Source organism: Fukomys damarensis, unplaced genomic scaffold (genome assembly GCF_012274545.1).
Source record: "Fukomys damarensis isolate Sample0158 unplaced genomic scaffold, DMR_v1.0_HiC HiC_scaffold_14, whole genome shotgun sequence".
Classification (NCBI taxonomy): Eukaryota; Metazoa; Chordata; class Mammalia; order Rodentia; family Bathyergidae; genus Fukomys; species Fukomys damarensis.
Genome location: NW_022900926.1, coordinates 76,008,006 through 76,032,692, shown reverse-complemented (window position 1 = coordinate 76,032,692; position 24,687 = coordinate 76,008,006). Strand labels below are relative to the sequence as shown.

Genomic DNA, 24,687 nt, shown 5'->3' with positions numbered 1-24,687 from the left:
GACCCAAACACGAGCACACAGAAATGAACCTTGGGACTGGCTAAGGGGCAGTAGATGAGCAAACTGCCTCAGCACTGATAGCCAGAAGGGAAATGGGAGAGAGGAGCTGGAGGAACAAAGAGAAGAAAGGAGCAAGCAGTTCCACATCTATGCTACGTTATCCTCTTCCTGCCTGTGAAAAAGCTATCTGACACAGAGTATGGTGCCTTTCTTTACATGTAACTGTTCTCCTGCCATCAGATTTTCAAATGAATTTCAGGATAAAAGAAGAAATACTTGGCCCAGAGCAATTAATCCTTAATTATAAAAGTTCATGGGGCATAGCACTTATTTGAGCTATGTAGGAGTTTAGCTCCTATTGTGTAAGTGGAGCCTCCTGTTCACGTCTTCATAGTCTTCTCGGCTCATAAAATAAGAACTTCTGCTCTAGCAGAATCATTACCTAAATACTTTAAGCCCTGGGACCTATTCACTGGCTTGAGTAGGAGGAGCAGTTTTTCCATGTTGCACTGTGAGCCTTGATGTTCACTGGTCGGCTTTTCTGTGTTGAGTGCCTCAGTGGGTTGGGGTTGCTCCATATGTGTGGCCTCTCACACCGGTTCTCTGAGCCTGACAGACTGAGACAAGTCCTTCCGGAAGATGGCTCAGGGGAATATCATTCTGAAGCCCATCTCCCATGAAAGTCCCAGCTAAACATGTACAAAATAGGAAATAGGAAATCCATTTTGACACACATTGTAGCTACATTCTCATTTGTCCATAATAAAATTCCCTACATCTATTTCTTTGTTCTATTCACAGTGTTCCTTATGTCTATTTCTCAGCTAGTTCAGAACTCAAGAGGAGAGATAGAGTGGACTAACCGGCCCCTTCAAATCTCAAGATCCAACATCCCTCAAATTATATAATTTAGTTAGCATTTATGAGATTTCCTTGTTAAAAAAATCCCTCAGGAAGATAATTAAGTGGTACCATTATATAACACAAGTCTGAGAAGTAGAGAAAAATAGATATGATAAACTCCTCGTAAGAACATCAATTTTCTTAATTTAAAAAGCCCTCCACAAAACAGTATGATTTTTCATCCTCCTGTTTTTCTTTTTTAACCCTCCTCAAACACAGACTCAGGATTTGTAATGCTCATCAGACTTCATATAACAATTTACAAATATTTAAATCAGCAAAACAAATTCGCCCATGAGCAACCCAGGAGCTGCCAGCACCAATTAAAAACAAGTGGTGTAAAACAAATTGATGAAAGATAATTTAGATGCAACACAATTTCAGTAGATATAATGTCTTCCATCTCTAAAAATAAGTAGACCTGAATAACAACAAAAAAAATCCCCAAGAAACAAACAAACATTTGTTCCATTCAGTAAAACAAATTGCTTTTATGTTATCTGAAAGGGCTCAGTCCAACACAAATATTAGCATTGAAATACAGCATTTGAGAATGTTGCCATAAATGCTTTTAAAGCATTCCTTTACACAATTTAATAAAAATGGTACCACAATTGGAAAAACAATGGAACAGAAAATTATGCAATATATGATCAAATGAAAGAACGTTAAGCTTTATTTAACGTATTTATTAATGCTCTTGAAATTAAATATTTGAAAAAGATTGCTTTTAAAGTAACATGACTTCAAAAGCTCCAAAATATAATTCTCTACTTTGAAATTGTTGCTTCCAAATAATATGAAAAGTTCTTTCTAAAAAGTTATCAGAAATCCTACTCGGAACTCTCCAGGGCAAGTTTCCCTCACCCTTCTACTCTTGAGTTTAAATTTTCTTTTCACTAGTTCCTACTATGGTTGTTCTAAATCTTCTTCATAGTTCTCAGATTCCAATGCTGTGTCTTCCACTTAACTTGTAGTAATAAGCTTGTTTTGTTTTGTTTTGTTATTTAATTAACAGGCACTTGCCACTGCTCCTCTCCCCACCCTGAAATCTCTCATATTTTCATGTATTCTCTTTCTCCTTCCCACCTTTTTGTCCTTCCTATCCCACACTAACTTTGAGAAGCTTTTCCTTTATTTCATTTTCCCTTCTGCTTTGGTCCCTTCTCCTGCAAAGATGATCAGGGTTTGTCCTTTCTCTCTCCCTGACAAACGCAGGCAGACACTGGGATCAAAGTCTCCATGTAATCCCAGCACTCGGGAGGCTGAGGCAGGAGGATCGCTGTGAGTTCGAGACCAGCCTGGGCTACATAGTGAGTTCCAGGTCAGTCTCACATACACAGTGAGACCCTGTCTCAAAAAGAAAAAAAAAATCAAAGTTTCCAATCCAGGAACCTATGGAGGCCAGGGAGGTCACGCAAATGAGACAAGTGAGCTGAGTCTAACGAATAACTACTGCAAATGGACACTGTGTATGAATGGGACAAAGCACGCACCTCATTCCCAAAGTAGAAGATCCAGTGGTGTCGAGAGGGAGGTAAGGCTCAGCGTCATCAGATCTTCTAGGTTTTTCAAGAAAAATAAAAAAGTTATGTTTTATATAAACTAAATGCTGAAAATTAATTTTTAAATTTTTTGAACTGTATATAAGACAATAATGTGTACGCCAGTCAAAGCTCATCTGGAAGGCCCAAAGGTAATTTTTTGCATGTGTCTGTGCATCCTTACCTGTTGTGCAACAGCGAAGGCTTCCAATCACACTACTATTCTGAAACTCAAAGCAACAGTCTCAGCCTTCTTAGCTTACTCTAAATTACCACAGCGTTTCACCAATGCTGATGGCTAAGTCACACTTCCGGGAGTCCCCTCTCTTGATTTTCCTGACATGGTATTTCCTTGGTTCTCTTCTTCCTTCTCTGTCCCTTCTTCAGCTGCTTTGTTTTGACCTCCTATGCCCTTCGGTACCACCTTACTGAAGAAGCCGTTCATATGTGTGGGAGGTTCACAGGACAGAATGCCTGGGCCGAAAATTTCACATGCATAGACTGCCGCAGGACAATGCTGTGCGAGATTAAGTGTCAACCCTACTTTGCATGTCAAGAGGGAGATATAGTGGTGTTTCTGATCCTCTGGTGAACACTAAAAGAAATGAAACGGGGTGATTTAACTGGCATCACTTATAGCCCAGCCTAGGATTGTTTTTAAAGTTCCTCAGGTGATTCTAATGCTCACCCAACTTGAGCAGCACCGGTATACGCGGTAGGTAAGCAGGTGACTACTCAAGACTGATGAGTTCCACCCTACGGTAATTGCTCCTTTCGGTGTCTGCCAGCCAGTGCAAGTCCATTTATTTATTCAAGCATTTCTGAGTTCCATGAAGAGCTCTGTGCCATCCCAGACAGTGCCAAGCCAAAGTAGGGTACTGATAAATCTCCCTCAGGCTGTATCTTGTATAATCTGAAAAAAATTTCTGTGCAATGTAAGTGTTTCATTGTAGAACTTGTAGAACTTTTCTCAATATTTTCATTTGGCTTCCAAATGGAAATTTTCTAGGCCAGAGATGTAGCTCAGTGGCACCTCTCCAGCCTTGCAAGCACAAGGTCTTGAGTTCAATCAGTGGTACCGGGGGAAAAAAAAACTGGAAGATAAAGTACAAGGGCCCAAGGATGCAGCTCAGTGGTACTGTACCTGCCTGGCAAGTGCAAGGTCCTAAATTCGATTCCCAGTACCACAAAAAAAAAAAAAGAAAGAAAGAAAGAAGGAAAGAAAAGAAAAGAAGCTTTCCAAATCTGTTTTCTACTTCTGTCTCTGTATACACTTATAAACTTTACTGCTCCATTTCCAGCTACCTGTTGTACATTGCCAATTTTCTTCCTTACGTTGCTCAGACCTTTTCTGGATTCGTCATTATAATGTTTCCATTCTCCGACCTACTGGACTGTGACACATTGACACAATCCTTGACCATCCTCAAAGAAAACGACAAAGCTTCTCCTTTATAGTTAGTGCTGCTTCTCTCTCATGCTGCTCTGCCGCCTGGCTCTGACTCACCTTTCCGACTTAAGGCAATGCTACTTCATGCTTGGCCCTCAGTAACTTCCTGCTTCCAGCCTCTTCCTCAGCTGTGTTCTACGGTGTGGCTCCTCTTTCTTACACACCTGTCCTGCATCCTGGAGGAATACAGAGAAGTCAATACCATGGTTCTCTTTAAGTGCATCACTCTAGAGTCAGACTCAGGGATGCACTCAGCTTCTTTTGGAGCTGATTTCATACACCTGTGAGCCAAAATCAACAGCACGCTGCCAGGAGGCTATGAACTGCCCACTCCCCACTCCAGAATACAAAGTTGAGCCTCCAGCTTCCGGCCAAATCCTCACCCACAGAGGCAGATCCTGTAGCACCTGTGACCTGGATGGGACCTTCAGAGACCCATGCCTCCACCTTGGAAGCATAAGAGTCTTTGTATAACTTGTGTAGTTACTTCCCAATAAATATATTTCAGGTCCTTTACCATTAAAAACGTTTTGTCCTCTCATTAAGCCTGTTGAAATCTTTCTCAATTCCACATCTCCCTCTCAAAGTAGCCCCGCAGATCTCCAATACCCAACAACTAAGGTTGTGCTCACTGGGGCTGGCTTTCCAGGCCCTTCTCACTGTGGACTTCACCAGACCTTCTGGTCTAGTCTCCCCTACGCCAGTGTTCCTACTCTGATCCCAGTGGGGTGCATGCAACAATTTGTGAGGCTGAAAAGAATCCGAATTGCTAAAATGCCCCACCCAAAAAGGGTACGGCTATTCGTGTTTTTATACTAACTGATTTATAAAAACGACATTTCTGAAACTAAAACTCCAGGATGATGGAGCATTGAAAGTTATAACAGCAATTATTCTTGTTGAGTTGAATGCGCCTATCCATTTCTCACTTTAATATTATGACTAATTTTTCATAAAATTTCATAGTACTTGACAAAGTACTGTGTTTTTGTTTTCTCTGCAACCTACACAATAATTCTGTGGCCATTTGAATGGAGGAAATTGATGCCCAAGAATAGTAGTTTAACTTTCTGGGTAATATAGTTTATAAGAAATATAGATGATTCTAAACCACAGATCTGATTTTTAAATCCCAGTAATATTTCACTTGCTCTTAGCCAAAAGGCTGAGAAACAAAAACCCAATAAGATTTTACTACCCAATCTAGCTTTCTTCATTAATGTGAATCTCTGCATCGTTCACCAATATTCACAAAAAAATTAATTAACTATCTTTGAGCATGTCAGTGGAAATGCTATACTTTTTTTTTCTTTCAAGACAGAGTCTCTATGTAGTTGAGGTTGTAGGCTGGTCCTCCTGCCTCAGCCTCTCAAGTGCTAGGATTACAGGTGTATGCCATCACACCCAGCTGTATACTTTCCTGATACTAATTTTTTAGAGCTATAATATGAGGCATATGCCTCTTCATATATTTAGAACTTTCCACAGATGGAGAATTGAAAGCTTATAAAACAGAAAGGTTGTATAATAGAAAGGTAGAAAGAAAAACAACACATCAGCAATTACACTGTTCTGCACAGAAAGTAGTCCATCATCAATCTTGGCCTCTTCATATTTTTATGCAAAAATCTAATTTCATCATTTATTGTGCTGATGGGACTGTCGCGAACCGGCGACGCAGAGCACTGTCCCGCAGTGCCTCAAACCTGAAAGAGCAGCGGGGTGGAGATGGGGCAGAGAGAAAGGAAGGACGCCAAGACAAGAGTCTGATCAAGGCGACGTTTATTGCCGGCAAGCACCGGCCTTTTAAAGGGAAAGGCCGAACTATTATGGGCTAGGATCACCATAGTAACCTCAACACCCGCTCCACGGGAACGAGGGTTCACACGGGCCTCAACACCTGGTCCACGCAGCCCGGGATGCTCGCACTCTGCACAGCGGTCCCAGCGCGCCTCTCCCGCCTCCCACGCCCCTCGCCCGGCCCTCGGGGCTGTCCGAGTTTCTCCCGTGCAGGGTCAAAACAAGTTTAACACGTGCAGTCCTTAAAAAGGAACAAATGTTGTCTTTCAAAAAGCCAGTGGGCCATGGCTGGCTTCCCACATGGGACAACAGCCAAAAATAAAAGGTATAATTTCTACTGTCATTTGCTATGGATTCCAATGGAAGAATGAAGGAATTGAGATTATAAAGTCACAAAAATCTACTCTGGTTTAATACTGATAAAGATAAAGTATTTCCCTGGAAAAACTCTCCACATCCAGGTAGAATTTGAGGCTGGGAAACAGCTGGAAAGAAGGAAAGAGGAATGGGAAGAGCACTTGGGACCTGCCTCCTGGTACACTGCTGGGAGTCAGAAAAGGCTCAATTTAACAGTAGTTAAATTTGCTTTCACAGAAAGCAAAATGTGCTCATTTTTAAAAAGTGGTATCTCTTGGACCTCTGGCTTATCTATTAGACTTCTATGAATTTGTCCCACAAAGGAGAAACACACACACGTACACATAGGTGAGAGGGGATCAAAAGTCAGACAAGGAAAAGTTGAAAGAGATTTAACTTTTACTGTATCCATCTGTGTCTTTGGGATTTTATCCAGTGAACATCTACTACATATTCAGGAAATTAACTGGTATAACATGAGTTGATTTTTTTAAATCTGTGCTTCAAATACATACACCCTGTGACTTATAAATTTCCTTTTAAAATGTATTCATAAATAAGAACCAAGAAGTCAGTGTAGCAATCTTTAGATGGAATCTAACTTCTAGTTAATAGTATAATTGTTCAATGCATTCCAGCACAAACACTAAATGTAACATTTGCAATCACAGAAAATAATATATTCACATACAATGTATTTTGTAAGATAAGATAAGTTGTTTGCCTAAAAAAGCAAAGTGTAACAATACATGGATAGTACATTACCACTTTTGTAAAAAGTGTGTGGGGTAGATAGCTCGCTAGCTAGACAGAACTACATATATTCCTGTAGCTACTTGGAGATTTTCTAGAAAGAGATAAAGGAAAGGTTAACAGTGGTTGACTGTTAAGGTGTCTGACAGATTACTGACTTGGGATAGGAAGATTTACTGTACTTTTTATCATACACTTTGCTTTTAGATTTTAATTGTAACATGTATTAATTTTTCAATAAAAAATGTTTTTAAGAATCAGTGCCTCACCACAGAAATAAAGAAAACCCACATCAAACACCTGTACTAATCAACATTGCATCCAATTCATAAATCTGATCATGCATTAACAGTATCTGAGGAGCATCAATAATCCAAAAGAGCAGGACCAAGATAAACAACAGAAGAAAAAACAGCTCACCAAGTATGAACAAAAGCTATTTAGTATTTCCAAAAATACTTGAGGTGACATTACACTCTCCAGAAAACAAAGAAACAGAAAGCAAACTGTCCTGAGAAACTAAAAAAGTAGTTAATAAACATAAGATCACACATCATAGATTCAAAACAAAAAGTTATACAAAACATGAGAGCAAAATTGATACCTAGAGGATAAATCCTTAAGAATCCATACGAATCTAATAAAAGTTTAAGAAAGAAAGAAGAAACAGAGATGAAATAATCAAATAAATAATAAAAGAAACTCGCAGAAGTAAAGTAAGACATGTGTTTTCATACTGGGAGCACCCCTGAGAGCCAAGCCCAAGACATGAGCGGATTCTTGTGAAAGGTAAGAATCCCAAGGATAAAAAGGGAATTTCAGAAAGCAAATCAACAAAAAATGGGTTCCTTATGTAGGAATGAAAACCAAAATGGCATCAGATTTATCAGCTGTTGCACTAAATGCAAGAAGATAACAAAATAGTGGCCTCAAATTAGGAGGAAATAATTTTAAATTTGAAAGTCAATACCAAGGAATCCTATCAAACGAGGGGATAAGACAGAAATCTTTCAAATATAAAAAGGGACAGAGAAAATTCATTCCTTTGTACCTTCATATGTACTCCTTGCAGTTAAATCCATATTAAAGAAATACTGAGATTAAGCAGCTGGACACGTGAAAAATAAAAGCAATTAGAACTATCAAGAAAAACTAACAAATGTAGAAAAGTACAGTATGTGGATAAAATACACGGTGGTATGATTTTGAACAAGTGAAAGAATTAAGGGAGAAAATACTAAAATCCACTTGAACTTTATATTTATAACTTTCTCTTTTGGAAAATATGTTTTGTGACATTTAAGATTATACCATCTCTATAGTTCCAGTCATATAATTTGGTTCTCCTGACAATAATCTTTACATAATCACAGTATCACAAAAGCTCATTTTCCATTTTCAATTTTCATCCTATACAACACAGAAGATATAAATGTAATTATCAACAGAACGTAAATATGACACATCTTAGTCTAAAAGTAGCAAAATATCTGATGAGAGTTGGCTAGAGAGGAAGGAGAGAGGTTAGGAGGACTAATTTTCTACTCTATAGTCAGGATACAGAATTTTCTTTAATCCTCGAAAGATTAAGATATGGGGCTTCTGCATAAAAAGTTATAAAAGTGATCAATAGAAAACTAAACTAGATAACCCAAATGAGTATCAGTGGGGGTAGAAAGAAAATGTATAAGTAGGCTGCCTTCACCACTTTTTATGACATGGAGTCAACTGACACTGCTTAAAATGGCTGGCCTATGTTAATGAGGACTGGGAGATACTTTACATAAAAATTAATTTTTAAACATTTTCATTTTTCAGTGGCTTCCTCTGGGAAGTCAGATTAAGGTTGTATGGCAACAAAGTCTTCATTCTTATTTTATTGGTTCTCCTACTGTTTGATTTTTTTTTTTTTTTTTTTTTTTTTTTTTTTTTGTACCAGGGATCAAACTCAGGACCTTGCTCCAGCAAGGCAGGTGGGCAGAACCACTGAACTAACTCCCCAGCCCCAACTGTTCAAATTTTTATTGCAATGCTCTTAGGCTATTTTTATAGTTGAAAAAGAAATGTGCTTCTTGTATAGATAAGCTATTTCCTAAACTCTAGTTAGGATATTTATATGAGCATGCTTATTAATTATAACAGTAATACTGAATAATAACTAAATTTCACTGAGGGCTTTTTATGTGGTAAAAGCTAAATAAGCACTCTCACTGAATTATTATAACTATGATGATATAGATACTATTACCTCCTACATTTTATGTCTGAGGAAACTAAGACGCAGAGATGAATACATCCCCAAGGTACTACGGCCAGTAATGAGCAAGGATTGCTAGGGCTTAAACACAGGAATATCTGACCTCACAGTTCAAGTTCACAGCCAGCACACACTACCACCCCTGCATACCCTCTGATTTTGACTTCCAATATGAAGAATCTATTGCCTCCATCAACTCTATCAGTTCTGACAGGTTTTTATTTGAATTCATGGACAGACCCTTAGACTGGAAACAATTTCCAAGACAGACTGTGTGATATTCAACACCCAGGGAAATGCGGGGGAGGGGGAAGTATTCTCAGACAAAAACAAAAAATAACCGAGAAAATTTATTTCTCTAGTACCTTTCTCACAGAAACCAGGAAGAAGGGTAAGTGCTGAAGATAAAGTGTGTTGTTCATCCTAGGAGGTTTGTAAATTAAGAAAACAAAGAAAATCAGCACTCGTTATTCCACTTGACAAGTTACTTAGCATGTACTTTTGGCAAACATGAAGAGATTCTGGAAATTCTAACATTCAACAAGCAAGTAGGGAATGCATCTGAATCACACTGTTGAGTCGGGGGATTCGGCAAAGAACAACACAGACACAGCCCTTGATTTGAGGGAGTCGTCGTGAGAAAGGATGTCTTGAGGAGCAGCACAGGTCCTGATTTCAACTAACTGACCCCATGCCCACCTTCACTATCATGATTCTGTTGCTGCTGGGAAGATGAAACATTCAACGTCACCACACGCTCTCCCTCAAACAAACACTGTGCCAAGCGCAGCCTGCAGAAAAAGCTCAGAATCCGTCAGAAGAACTTAGAGTTCAGTGGGGATGAAGAAGCAATTAGCTGATAGTATTTATTTAGTTGTTTGTTTGTTTATTTATTTATTTATTTATTTTTCCTCACTGAGTTTATTGGTACATTTTAGGTATACAGTACAGGTACATTCATTATTGGGACCTTGTACCTTTACATGACAGGTCTTGGTTCTCATTTTTTCCCCTTGTCCCTGTTAGCTGATATTATTTAATTCACTACACATGTCCAGTGGTGAAATAAAAGGTCCTAGATAGGCTGTTTATGTAATTAATATTATGTAATTAATATTAAGTAGAAGATGATGTAATTATGGGTCAAGCCATCCAACATCATTTCAAAGTAAAGGATAAGAAGCGTGAATCCCATTGCTTGTCTCCAATATATTTTGATAAGTGATAAATTGTGCTCTTATATTTCAAAAGTATTTAGAATTTCCACATTCCTCATATAGTTAAATATAACAAAATCTCTTTTGGAAGAACATGTTCCTATTTACCAACTTCAAACAAGCCTCAGGATAGTATATATTATTAAGATAAGACCAAACATATCATTTTTCCTGAATCTTTTTCATGAATTCCACGGCCACATATTTTGCAGAAGGCTCTGCAACTTAAAATAGAAATTTTCTCCCAGAGATAGCTAACGAAAGATTTGAGATGAACAAGGTTAACGGCTCTTTTGTGGGTCACAGCACTGATGTGCTTTAGCCTCAGAGCACAGCTGAACTTCTGGTCATTGATTCAAGTCAATTCCTGTTTCTTTCTTTCCCTCAACGTCTGTACACTGAGTTTCTCTGAGCACACTGACTTATTAACTCAGGGGCCCATGGATGATAGTTTCTCCCAATTATCTCGTACTGAACATTTAAATTGATTAGAAATGGGAAAAATAATGCTACCCATTGTAGAGGAAGCATGGTTGTCAACCCCAAATTCAGCTCTCTGTTCCTTCTGCTAAAAGACTACCTGAGCTGTTTAGGTGCACCTTTTGCCTCTGTACAACCTGGTGCTGGCGGGGCGGGCACCTCCTATCTCCTGGTTTCTTGTTCCCATTGCCAGGGATTCGTTTGGATGTGAACATGGGATATGATTCCAGGGAGTATAGGAAATCTAGGGAAAGCGTTCCTTACTGACAGAAGGAAGAGATTATTGACGATAAATATTTCCTGCTGCTGGATATCACTGTGCTCCTGGTGAGCTACAGTCGCCATTTTGCAACCGCGTGAGAGAACTAGGCCGATGGGTGCAGTTTATAAAACAGCAAGATGCTAAGAACTTAACGTGTCCACTATGCAGACAACTGAATCAAACAATCTGGGGCTGACCCACATCTGGATTTTCTGTTATATAAGATCTTCACTGTCTGTGCCACTTTGAGCCGGGTTTATGCCACTTTGATTAAACACTTTCAAACTGGTCCGTATGGATTAGTTCTCTTTGTAACCTCTTCTTTCTTTGCCTAACCGGCAACATTTTAAGTATTCTTAGCATCATTTAACTGCTATTCAGGGATCTTCATTAGGTGAATTTCAGCTTTCATCAGTGACATATTTAAATTTCTCCTTATGTTTCATGCTTTACCTTGGCAATCTACCTTAAGAAAGTGATCTTATCAAAGCTATCTGGTTACCACACCATGGGGCACTAATTATATTCATCAGGCCATGCAAACAGCAACATGAGACTACAGAATAACCAAATATCCATTTTGACCAAAGACTCTTTTCCCCTTTTTTAAAAAAAAGAAAGAAAGAAAAAGAGAAAGGAGCTGTAAGTAGCTTTCTAATTGTTTTTTCTATTTTTTTGATAAACTTTCATTACAGCAACTCCTTGAAGCCTACTTACAGTTTAATTTCTTAGTTTTCACAACATTATTCTCCTAATCTCACTAATCCTCTAAGGAAGGTGAACATAATGGTGAACTTCATATAGAAACATTTTATTAAATTCCGAAATTATTAAATTGTATCTACATAATACAAAATGTAAATTAATACATTGAATTTAGATAACTTCTGCCCAAATTCTGCATTTTCAACCATCTTTTCATCAGGATACCGCTTCCAAATGTCTATGCGAGCTCTATCAAGACAAGTGTCAGAATTCATAAAATCAGCCAGAGTAACTGAAAGTCCTGTGTTAATTACAAATCATAACACAAGTCAAGGTTAATTACAATTAGATTTTAAATGTTTTGCTTAAGAATGCTAAGCTTATTTAGTCTAGAATGTATTAAAATTAAAACAAAATTCTTGCATGTGAAAGAAAACAGTATATAAACTGTTTATGTACATAAATATATATATATACTGTTTATATATATATACTACAGCTGCAGGGGGCAGGGGAGGGCTGTCCAGCAATATTTACACAGTACATAGTCATCTCAGAAGTGACAAAAAATAAGCAGTTTGAATATAAATTATTATCGGGACTTCTTTTGCCTCTTAAATGAAAAAGTAAGGCCATAACTTCTTAAGTACTCCTGGCAGTAAGGATTTGTTTTTTAATCTCACAGGGAATAACCTCAGATGCCAACTTGCACTTCTGGAATTTTACTGCCAGTTTTGTCATACCAGGGTTTTGCTAGGATTTTTTCACTCCTATATTTCGATCCTAAAAGGAGATATCCAGAACAAAACTCAGAGCTTAAATCAAAGGCAAATTGTTCCAAAGCCACACGTGCCATCTCACAAGTTCCTTCTAAGAAAAAATATTGAAGATGATACTACAAATGGCTTTAGAGATGAGTCTAAGAAGGTGACAGAGAACAGTTTTACCCAGGATATGGAGCAGGCATGAGATTTTTGAAGTCCAAAATTAGGAAGCAGTCTTCTGTGCAACTAAATAGAGATATTTCTAAAATAATAAAGGAAACTCCTTTCCTTTAGGAAAATGTAAAGGAATTTTGATCATTGTACTTAATGCAAAACTATAAACATCGGAGGGATCGGGGTGAAGGGTACCCTGGACAGAGGATCCTACTTCCCTCTTTGAAAGTTTACAATTATCACAAAATGAAAGTCTCAGAACATCTTAGTGCTTAAAAATTATTACTGTTTTGGCATGAAAATTAATTCAGTCATCTAAAACACTTCACTTTCTGAGAAGGGTCACAGCAGTGAAACATTATTGTATTGGGAAAAGGTTCAGTAAGCGGTCCACCAGGTCAGTTCTTTTCTTGGTTTTCTGTGGTTTTTTAAGACATCCATCTCCATAGATAGATATTTATTTTCACAAAGCTGAGTTCCCCCTAGAAGAAATTCTTAAAAACTTCGTGGACAAAAAGCCAGAGTCTGATTAGTATTTGAAATCTGACGTCTGTGCATTGCTCACATACTTGGTAGTTTATCACTTCTGGTCACATAACTCCGCAACACTTCCACTTTTATGGTTCCTTAAAAAATAAATCACAAAACTGCCGGCTACAATGGACTATAAATAGACCCAATGGATTCTCAGAGCTCAAGATTGTATTAAAGATCACCCTACTGCCAGGAATGTGAAGGGACCCAGCCAACGCAACACAGTGCCAGCTACACAGTGCCACTACCCATCGCACAACAGAACACACCTGCCGACTGCAAGCACGGTACCTAACATGAACTGTTTTTGGGTTTGTTTGTTGGTTGGTACCCGGAATCAGACTCGGGTCCTTGAGCTTGCAAGGCAGGCGGTGGAACCGGTGAGCTAAATCCCCGGCCCATGAACCGTTTTTTTAAAGAGACATTCTTGCAATAACCGGAACACCCACCAAAAGGTATATATCTGTATCTGTCAGCTTTCCTATTGCTAAGACACAATACCCAGCACCCACAACTTTAAGGAAAATAGGTTCGATTTACTGTTTCAGGAGTTTCAGTCCACGGACAGCAAGCTCCAAGTCAGAAACTTCATGGTGTGGTAGAGCAAAGTTTCTTAGCTCATGGTGGCTGGGATCAAGGAAACCCTGCCAGAAAGGAAGGAGGGAGGGACCAGACATATCCAAGGCCTCGCCTCCATAGCCCACCCAGACCCATCCAGGAATAAGCTTTACTTATCTGGCAGGATTTCTTACTCCAAGGAAGCTGACATATTAGGATTGATAGACATACACACTACCCTTAGTTTCTTAAGTATAATAAAACATTTCCATTGTATTTATTTTTAGATGAATGCTAAAGCATTTAGGACTTTAGAGTCAACTATTAATTTTTACATGGTATAGCATATGTGTATATGCATAAATATATTTAAAGTCAGAAAATATTACAGAATGCTAACAATTATTTTACTTAGATGAAACACACATGGGAATTCTAATTCTCTATATGTGTGAAAATCTACTTACAACACTGCCCTTTTTAAAAAGCCACAATAGCTCTCTCAAAGATTTAATGGAGGGCCTAGTTTAGTTTAGAGCCTTATTGCCTCTTTTTAAATGTACAATTCTTAATGAAATTTTTCTATTTCTCTAGAATAAAACAGATTAGAAGCAGAAAATTAAAAGAGGAAGAAACGGACATTAGAGACAATCATGATCAATAAAATAAAGATTTATAAAGTACTTACCTAAGCTCATTAATGGTCATAATATGATCCTGGCCTTAAAGGTTATTCTTCAAATTATGAATAGATAAGCCAACTGTGGAATAGCAGTTAAAAATAAAAGAACAGTGCAAGAGCCCGAGTTCGATCCCTGGTACCAAAAATCAAAATAAAAAAATAAATGAATAACCAAGCCACTAAAAAACATAAAGGGGAAAAAAAGCAATCTTAAATGCATATTGTTTAGTGAAAGGAATCAAGGTGAAAAGCTACATACTGTAGGATTCTAATTATGAGACACTGTGAAAAACCCAAAACTAAAGGGACAATGAAATCAATCGTTGGCAAGGGTCTGTGGCAAAGGGTGAGAGTAGGATAAATTGGTGAAGCCCAGGGGAATTTTAGGGTCATGGAACTATTTTGTAGGGTACTATCATGGTGGATACACACATTATACATTTCTCTAACCTATAAAACCTTATAAAAGTGTGAGCCTGAGTGAAAACTATGGACTTTCATTAATAATAATATGGCAATATTGGTTCAATTTTAACAAATTTACCACCCTAATGCAAGATGGGTATTAATGCAAGATGTTATTAAGGGGGAAACCTGCAAAGGACGCTGGGTAGAAGAAGTATAAGGGAATACTCCGTATAATCTGCTTAATTTTCCATACATTGAAAAATGCTCTTCAAAATATTGTATTAATTGTTAAATTTTATTTTACATGCACCACTCATTTTCAACAAATGCTAACTAAATGGGTTCTGTTGGAACAGGCATCCATTGCTCACAGTTAAGTCTTTTATCTGCAATAAAGTAGGTTTTTATGAATTGTCAATCACTTTTACATATGCTCAAATAATGAGCGTACAAATTATGGGTAGGCCCTGAGCAGGGTTTTGAAAAGTGTGGTCCTCAAGCCACCTGCACCACAATCATTTTGGATGCTTGTTAAAAATCACATCCCTACCAAATCAGAACCTCAAGGAGTGAGCAATCTGCATTTATAACAAGTTCCCTGGGGGTTGTGATGCATGAGCAGGGTGAGAAGCGCTGCATTAACAGTATAGAAGGATACTTAAGGAATTCTCCTTTCTTTACCACTTATAAAAGGCAAACAATTAAGACATACCAGCTGCCCAGTAATCAAGAGCAGGTTTTTCTTCATCTCTTTTGCACAAAATGACAATCGGTGACTGACTTTGCCACTTCAGAAATTCCAGCCATAGTACTAAATTCTCCAGAATCATCTTATTATCTAACACCTTGTTAAGGAAATGCTGGTTTTCTCAAAAAAGAAATAACTAACAGATGAATGACATGACCCTTCTGTATCATTTTTAATTGAAGCCATATGAATCATAGTTTTAACACAAGATTAAAGACGAAGCTTTTGGATGCTTTGACTTCTTATTCCCCAAACTGAATAAACACTTTTCAATCAAATTTCCCGATAACACTGTCAATTCCTTTTCTCCCCCCACGAAAATTAATTTCTAAGATAATTTGATCTTGACCTTTTCAGGAAGATATAATTTTGCAACATCTGTATCAAAGAAGGTCACAGTGTCAGAACAGAGGGCAGCCTCATGGCAAGGCCCTAGGACAATCACAGAGTAGGCCTGATCAATCCTCGTTGTCATTATTTCTTTCAGACTCTTCTCTCTGCCCTTTAGTGATCCTGGCCATTCACCTTTAAGCTGTATGGCATTGTTATTACCTCAATTTATCTAGTGGTCAAACTTCAAACGATCTTTGAAACATAGCAGAGACATGTGTTTTTCAAATCTTTGCTGTATACTTCTGGGTCTTTTCCCTCCCTTATCTTGACATTTACAGTCCTTCTTTGGTGGAAATGATCTGTTCTTAGCCATTTGCACCATAAGAAAATGCTGCTTAAATTTGTGCACACCAGAATTGCCCGCAAGGCTTGTGAAAGCACAGACTGCTGTGCACCTCTACAGTGTGTGATTCAACAGTCTGAGGGGTTGTATTTCTAATAAGTTCCCAGAAGACACCAATGCTGCTGGTCTAGGGACAACATATTGAAAATCACTGACATAAGGTAATTTTCCATCTCTTTTGGCTATTTGTTCCAGATAATGTTGGGACTGGCATTGTACTTTATATAAATTTTTGCAAGATTTATCACTATAATTTTACTACACCCAGAGGATATAGCAAGATAATATAAACTGACAGCTCCTTTTGACAAAGGGCAGGGCAACCACACCCTTATTTTTCTATGCCTAGAGAGGTCTATGCGATAGAAACCTCAATGACGATCCTGGCCATGTAGTAGGCACCAAATCATAACTAGTCAACATTCATCTGTCCCTGGTTGAGCATTTCTATTTCATTTCTATTTCCTTGCTCCATAGTCTCGGCAAATCTGTTGGACTTGGACTCATTCCACGAAGAGTTGCCTCTTCCCACCGAGAACCTATGTTCCCCCACTGCCACCTTTCTGACCTCAGTCTTGGGTCCTCTCCATCTGGTCTCCCCAAGGACCTGAGGAGTTCCGGCCCAATACCTTCACAGGTTCCTCGGTGTGTAAGGTGTATGACAAATCTCTTTCTCGTGGCTGGCTCCTCTGGGATGTGTTTGGAGAAGTATGTTTAAGCTCTTTACACTGAAGAATGCCTGAGGTAAGGTGAGGCGAGAGTCACTCTGGGAAATGGATAAGTAAAAACGCCCCTCAGTACAGTGTACAAGAGAAAAGGAAGCTTTTACACACAAAGGTATATTGTTGAAGAAATAACAGTTACTGCTGTCTTTGATCATCTCTCGCGTTTTCTTTAAGAAAAGTGCAATCCGGAATGGCTTTGCGGGCGCCAGGGATTTAGCTCACTGGTTCCGCTGCCTGCCTCGCAAGCTCAAGGACCAGAGTTTGATCCCCGGTACCAAAAAAACAAAACAGAATGGCTTTGCAGGGGTGAGGACCGGGAATCAGACTCAGGACCTTGCGTTTGTCAGGTAGGCGGCAGCACCACGATACAGGAAGTAAAAGTTCAGAAGACTGCCTTCGGCCAGAAGTGCAGAATGTTTCTTCACCAGAAGAGGGCAGCAGACCACGTTACAAGGGGCCCCAGGCGAATAGCAGTTCCACCATAAACCCAGGTCTGTAAATCTTGGTAAATAGGCAAACACTGAGTGTGGCACATTAAACTGTAGCCTTTCCTGCCGTGTTAGTAAACCTCATGACCAAGCACTGTATGAGAAAAGAGCACAAGACTGCACATCTGAAAAGACAGATTCCAGCACTATCCAGCTGTTTGACTTTAACCAACCACTCCAAGTCTCCATTTTCCCACTAGTAAAATGAAAGGAAAAATAAATGCCCATATCAATTGCATCAGGCTTATCACTTAGAGATCTGCTATGGGGGCCAGTAAATAAAAGGGGAAAAAAATCTATACACACAGAATTTAGTTATTTCCCAGGCTGTGAACAAAAGAATATTATGTCAAGTTCCACCTCAGCAAATCATGACGCAAGATCCAAAGCCCAAGAATTCTTTAACCTTGCCATGTCTTGTGGAAAGACACTTTGAACTCCAGCCTACAGATCAGAGGGGATTGCTAGAATAGGGGTCCATTCAGAAAGGACCAAATTCTCACTGGGTAATTAATGTGGTACCCAAAGCCATACATTTAAAAGAGACTGGCAAAAGAGAAGTCAGGAGCCACAACACAGGGAAATGTTGTCTTTCCAAAACAATTATTGCAAAATAGCAGAACCTGCGCATCCCAGAAAACTTCAGGGAAAATATTACTTAGCTTGTATGATTGCATCTTCCACAGTACATACAAGACCACCGCCAGGCACTGCCAGCCAGACGTTAAGAACTCTACTAGTTTTGTGGTCTTCCTGTGCTTAGCTTATATTAAAAGAGGAACAAAATTAAATGCCAAAGTTAAAAAATCACAAATTCTTGTCTGTAGAACAGAGTTCCAAATGATTTCATTCTATGCTAATGTGACAGGCTATTAACTGTTATCGCTGCACACAATTTTGATTTTAGACAGTGACTGTTTCTCTTTCCTCCAAGCCCCACTCAACATTCTCCCTTCTGCTGGGGAAATTTCTCTAACTCATCTTCCTACTGTTTGCCCCACAAGTTCATTCAAATTGACACCTGAAAATTAATTTGCACCTTACTATTTTACAAAAATAATCCCAGAAGGAGGTACCAAGTGATCTATCCCACTAGAATTAAATCTAAATTCTAATTTTTGGTCTCACCTATGGATTATATAAATAAGAACACTTTAGGGGCAGCTCAAATGAGATAGGATAATTTTTCTATCCTTTAAATTATTTTCTCAACATACCTGTGCTGGTTACTTTTAAATTTCCTTCATCTGTTCCTTAAAATCTGGCTAACAATTATAAATAGTGCCTTCTTTTTTTTTTTTTTTTTTTTATTTTTTTTTTTAATTGAGTTTATTGGTACATTTAGGGATACAGTACAGTTACATTCATTGTTGGGATCATGTACCTTTACATGGCAAGTCTTGATTCTCATTTTTTTCCCCTTACCTCTGCCCTCCCTTCACCCCCTCCTCCCCTCCCCATCTACAAATAGTGCCTTCTTAAGTGAAAAGAAAGATACCACTGAATTTTTCCTCAAAGAACTTGTTAAACTAAATCAAAACAATCTTTGGAATAGTCAAGTCTTTTCTAGACAAGTTGAGGAACTTTCTAAAGTGTAATGACTATGTATGGGAATTTTTAAAACCCAATGTGTGTTGCTTTGAGACAGGTTCTCTCTCTGGCTGGCCTTGAACTCACTATATAGCCTAGACTGGCCTTGAACATGTGATTCTCCTTCCCTAGCCTTCACAGTGCTGGGATTATAAGCACACCCAGTTACTTTATACTTAAGACCAATGTAAGAAGTATGTTTGAATCATGAAGTGAATATTTAATTTTTAAAAAACACTTATTTTAATAAAAGACACAGTGCCATTAACATTCTTTAAAACATTTATCCTATTGGCCTTGTCACTTTCTGAAGCAGTTCTGGAAGTATTCTTTTATGTTTCTTTCATTGTGCTGCCTTGATGCGCTAATTTGATTCTAGCCATTTACCTTTCCTGCTGGTTTTGACTTTAGGGGAGAGCCATACATTCTTCCCCTATGCTAGAGCAGTGAATGAGGTGAGGGAGGATACCCCAAATGTTTTAGGAGCTTGCCTTCTGTTGGACGGCCCTCAGCAGCAGCACGCTCCATATTTTGTAATCAACACTCACAAAGGCAACTCACAAAAGGCAATTCCAGAACTGCTTCAAAAATGGCAAGAGCCATAGGATATAAGAGTTCAAAGCAAGGGGGAATATTTGAGGTGGAATAAGGCCACTGTGCCTTTAACTATAGTTTTTTAAATTTAAATAGTCACCTCATGTTTTAATCACCCTTCATGGCTTCCTTTTGAATGCACATGGTGTGGTGACATTCACTGACACTACCTATTTATTCCCACCCTCCAGGCACATGACAACACCACATTTACCTGCCCCCTGCAGTTAGGTGGGGTCACGTGAATTGCTTTAGCCAATGAAAGGAGAAAGTGAATGAACTGCTTCTGGTCATATGGCTTTAAGAGTCAAGGCCTGATTGGCCCTCTTCCCTCATCCTACCACAGGGTCCAGCACTGTAGCATATAATGGAGGCCCCAACTACCGACCCTGAGTGGGGCAATCACAAATCAGTCACCTTAAAGGTAGACATCTGGTGCTGAAGACCAATAGACAATAAATCTTTGCCGTTTTAAACTACTAGAATGTCAGGGTTGTTTACAACACAACATAATCCATCCTATCCTAACTGATGCATTTCAGAAAATCTTAACCTCTGCCCTGCTCTCAGCACAGGTTTCCATGATGGGTAATGTTAGGAAATGTATCACAGGACAAAAGGAATGCAGTTCTTGAAAGGTGTTGGGAAATTATAGAAAAGAGCCACATTTTCAGAGTCAAGATATGCCAAGGTTCAAAATGCAGATCTGATAACACCTTTGATTAAACAGAGATGTTTCTTAAATGCACTCACTCCCCTTCACTATAGAATGAGAATAATGTGTACCTTTCTTAAATAAGGACTTACATGCAAAATACCTTTCACATAATAAATGCTCATATCGCAGCTGCTATTATCACCTGTTATTTTGGAGGAGATTCTGCCAGTGAGCAGTGCAGGAGCAGAACAAACATTTCTACATGTTTATCCTGAAAAAAATTATGTTAAGCATTACCACTTAATTTTCTAGTTAAACTACAAGTCTTGTACTGGAAGTACAAATTTTACTAATAGCAGTATTGGCTTCTTATGAATGCAAAAAGTAATGAATATATAGATGTTAGTACACAGAGTCAGTGATAGAGAGATGTATTTACTCAATTTATGAAATGGTGACCTTGAAACTCTTATGCAAAAAAGCCATTCATCCTAATTGTAAAGTACATGAAACTAGCAATAAGAGTGGTAATATAGATAAAGGATAAAACAAGAATTAGAATGGTTCTTAAAGCAACATTTGTCTACTTTCTTCTCATTATGCCTATTTTAAAAGGTGAGGTATGTTCCTAACCCCCCAAATTAAAATTCCTCACCTCAATAAATCTGGTGTTTTACAATGAGATATACTGCCTTCCTCCACAAGTTCAAAAAGGTTTTCTACACCTTGGGGTAACCAGAGATGAACTTCTTAATAAAATTTCAATTTGTAAGGTTTAGATATTATTTACTTCTTGATTATAGAGTAATTTGTGAGCCTTGCCCAACATGGCTACAAAACTTCCTCTGGCAATGGAAGTAAATTGATTAGATCTTTTTACAGAATAATGCACGGGTTGATCCAAATTTTTTTTCTCTCTCAAGTCTCACTGATCACCTCACTATTTACTTTCTGTCACATTAATCCTAGCATGCTAGCCACCAGGCAAAACAGATATTTATCTAAGAATTTTTATCTTTGTTAAGCAAATGATTCTGTATATAATAAATTCCTTCTGTGAACACCAAATCCACCCGAGCAGAGAAAGGCTCAAGTTTATCCATCTCTTTCACCTTTGTCAAAGATTTGCTGACACAAACCCTTGCTTCTCATTTGCACTGAAGACTCCTTTCCTTATGTTGCACTTACAGAGCTATTAGCTCCCTGTTGCAATGGCTCAGGACCTGGTTATACCCTCAAAGTCAGCAAAGATGCACCCAACAGTGTTACGGCAGCCCAGTGGAGACACTGGCTCTTTCCACTGATCACTGGCAAGACAACATAGTCCACACAGACACTGCAGGCTGGCCATTCACAGCCTAAAGAAGCAGCCCATTATGTTCTCGCAGTGTTATCAGTTCGGGTCATAAATACTTGGGCAGAGGCCCTCTTTCCCAGGAGGGAGTCACTGCTGCTATGGATGGGAGGCACCAGCACATGAGGATCTGCACTGGGATTCCAGATAATGGTGCCCCCTGAATGACCTCCCTGGCCAGCTATTAATCATTCAGCCAAACTTCAACTGGGAAAAATATAACAAAAACATTCAAATTTCACAGTACATTTTAAGATAATCTCAAGCAGCACCCACAGGCCCAATAACAGAAAGGATATTTCAAAGTGGAAAACTGTCTTCAATCTCTCTGGGGCCAGGACAGAGGGCTGTAATAGAAACTGCCTAGAAACCACCCCCCACCCAGGTCCTCAGTGCTTCGGGCTGACAGTCACGGAGAACCGTGTGGAAATTGGTTGGATAATATGCATTTCCTTTGGGCCACATGCTGGGAATCTGGTTGTAATCATGGTTGTTACCGATCAGAGCCGGACTTTGGCTGATGATATATGAAGTAGGGTAAGGACATGGGCTTTTGTAAGCAAATGTACATAGTTCCCTGACTTTGCTCTCAAATCCTCACACAGCACTCGTCAGAACAGTACAGCAGCTGCCCTGGAAAGGAACATCCATCCTAAACAGTTATGAGATAGGCCAACATGATGGCAGCCAGAGAAGTGAATTCCAACATAACAGATGTTTAACTGTTCAAAGGTTCAGAAAAGCAGAGTAGATGAGAAACAGAAGCACGAAGCCAAGGCCTTGCCCATGAAGCAGATGCTCAGAAAACAAAATGCTACATATAAAGCCACATTCCTAAGAAGATAGTCAACAAGAAGTCTTTGCCCAGAGTCCTAAAGATCATACCTAACACCGGTTTGGTCCTAGGCTAGAACAGACGAAGATCACAGGTCAGAATGACATGGCTTGGAAGCCTTTGGTAAGAAATAATAAAAGTTTGTTTTGAAAATCCAAATAAAATTGTGCCTCCGCCTGCTTTAGAGCCAGCTACACTATAGAGATGCTTTTCAAAACAAACAAGAGAGGCTGAAGGTAAAGCTCAGGGGTAGAGCACATGCTTAGTATTTCCTGGCACCTTGGGCTCCATCCATAGTGCAAAAAGAATGAAATAAATAAATACAAACAGCAGCTGAACACTGGATCATTACTGAAGATTTTCATAAAGGGGAGCTGCTGCATAAACTACGATGCACAGCGCACAACAAAACTTGCTAAAAATCTTTGTTACTTATCCCTGCCTACCCTACCCAAGGCCTAACTCTTGGCACACATGCACCTACTCTCATTTTCTGCCCCTTCAAATCTTTCAGCATTCTTTGGCTCCGTAAATGGTCAGCTTCTTTATTTTATTGCTCTTTCTTATGTTCAGTGATTAAACCTCTGGGCTTCTTCAGTTTTTACCATTGCTCATATCCTCAGGTGGATATAGTAGTTCTGAAAAAGAAGAATCCCAGTTCCTGATAAAATGGAAGAGAGAAAAGTTTCTAATAAATCACACTTTGAATATTAGTATTTCTCCGTGTACACAAACACACCCACACATATGCATACACACATGCACACACAGAGACACTCATACTCCATAGTTCTAGCTTTTGGGGAAACCAAAGTCATGAGAATACCTGCTTATGGACTGATGCTATCTACCCAACACCACCTCACAAAGTCTATTCACTCCCATGTCCATGTGGAAATTCTGGTTAATATTTGACTATTTTCATTTCATACTGCTGCTGAGAAAAATTACTAGAAACCTAGTGGCTTCAAGTAACGCAAATTCTTTTACGGTTCTAAAGGTCAGAAGTCTGAACGAATCTCTCAGATCTAATACCTAGGTGCTGGTGGAGCTTCTTCTTTCCAGGAGCTCAGGTGAGAATCTGTTTCTCGCCATTTCTAGAGGCAGTAGACTGTCCTCGGCCGGTCGTGGCCTCACTCCAATCTCTTCCTTCTCCCATTATGACATCTGCTACTCCTCACTCTGATTCCTGCCTCTCTTGTGTAAGGACCTTCCGAGTACATCAGACCTACCTGCACCACCCAGACTACAAAATCCTTAAAAATCTCAACACCTTTACTGGTATCTACAAATTCCCCCTTGCTACGTAAGTAACATTCACAACTTCCAGAGGTTAGTTTGTGGACTTGCCTGGGAGCTCACTACTCACCCTACCAAACTGGCTCTTGGATGTTACAAACTTCATTTTTAAAAATCAGTACAAATTCAACGGGAAAGAATTGCAAAGTGAAATCGCCAGACTTGCAAAAGATGAATAACTTCATACTCAACAAAAGTTATGGTTGAGAAATAACAAATGTTGGAAGGGTTGTGGGGAGAAAGAAACCCTTCTTCACTTTTGGTGGGAGTGCAGACTGGTGCAACCACTGTGGAAATCAATATGGAGATACCTCAAAGAGCTTGGATTAAAAGTCCCATTTGACTCAGCTATTCCACTGCTGGGTATCTTCCCAAAACAATTAAAAGAATCATACCACAGTGATATATGCTCACCATTTTTATAGTGGCAAAATTTGTAATAGCTAAAACTTGGAAACAGCCCAATTGCCCATCAGCTGGAGACTGGATAAAGAAGATGTGGTTTTTCTATAAAATGGAGTACTACTCAGCCATAAAGAACAAGAAGCCAGAGACATTTATAGCTAACTGGATGCACATTGAGGCCATACTCTTACGTGAAATTACTAGGACACACATATGTAAATACTGAATAGTTTCTCTGGTATGATAAACTAAGAGTATAAATAAGAATCAAAATGTATAATTGATACTGTGTAATAGGAAAAATGTCTAAAGGTGTAGGGGAAGTGAGAGGGGTAAGGGAAAGCTAAGAAGGGAAAAGAAAAAAATTAGAGAAAAGGAAAAAAATGAAAAAAATATGGTTGAGAATT

At 38.9% G+C, this 24,687-nt stretch overlaps 1 long non-coding RNA gene across 1 annotated transcript in view; it reads right to left on the bottom strand.

Annotated features, from left to right (window-relative positions):
* The window catches only part of LOC104850320, a 32,730-nt gene extending 9,014 nt beyond the window's left edge, over window positions 1-23,716 (bottom strand). Inside the window, exons 1-4 of the long non-coding RNA XR_776934.1 lie at window positions 23,612-23,716; window positions 16,962-17,098; window positions 3,955-4,073; window positions 2,400-2,465 (exon numbers count right to left, since the gene is read on the bottom strand). This is a non-coding gene — a long non-coding RNA (uncharacterized LOC104850320). The remainder of the gene's footprint in view (window positions 1-2,399; window positions 2,466-3,954; window positions 4,074-16,961; window positions 17,099-23,611) is intronic.
* Between the last annotated feature and the right edge of the window lie 971 nt (window positions 23,717-24,687).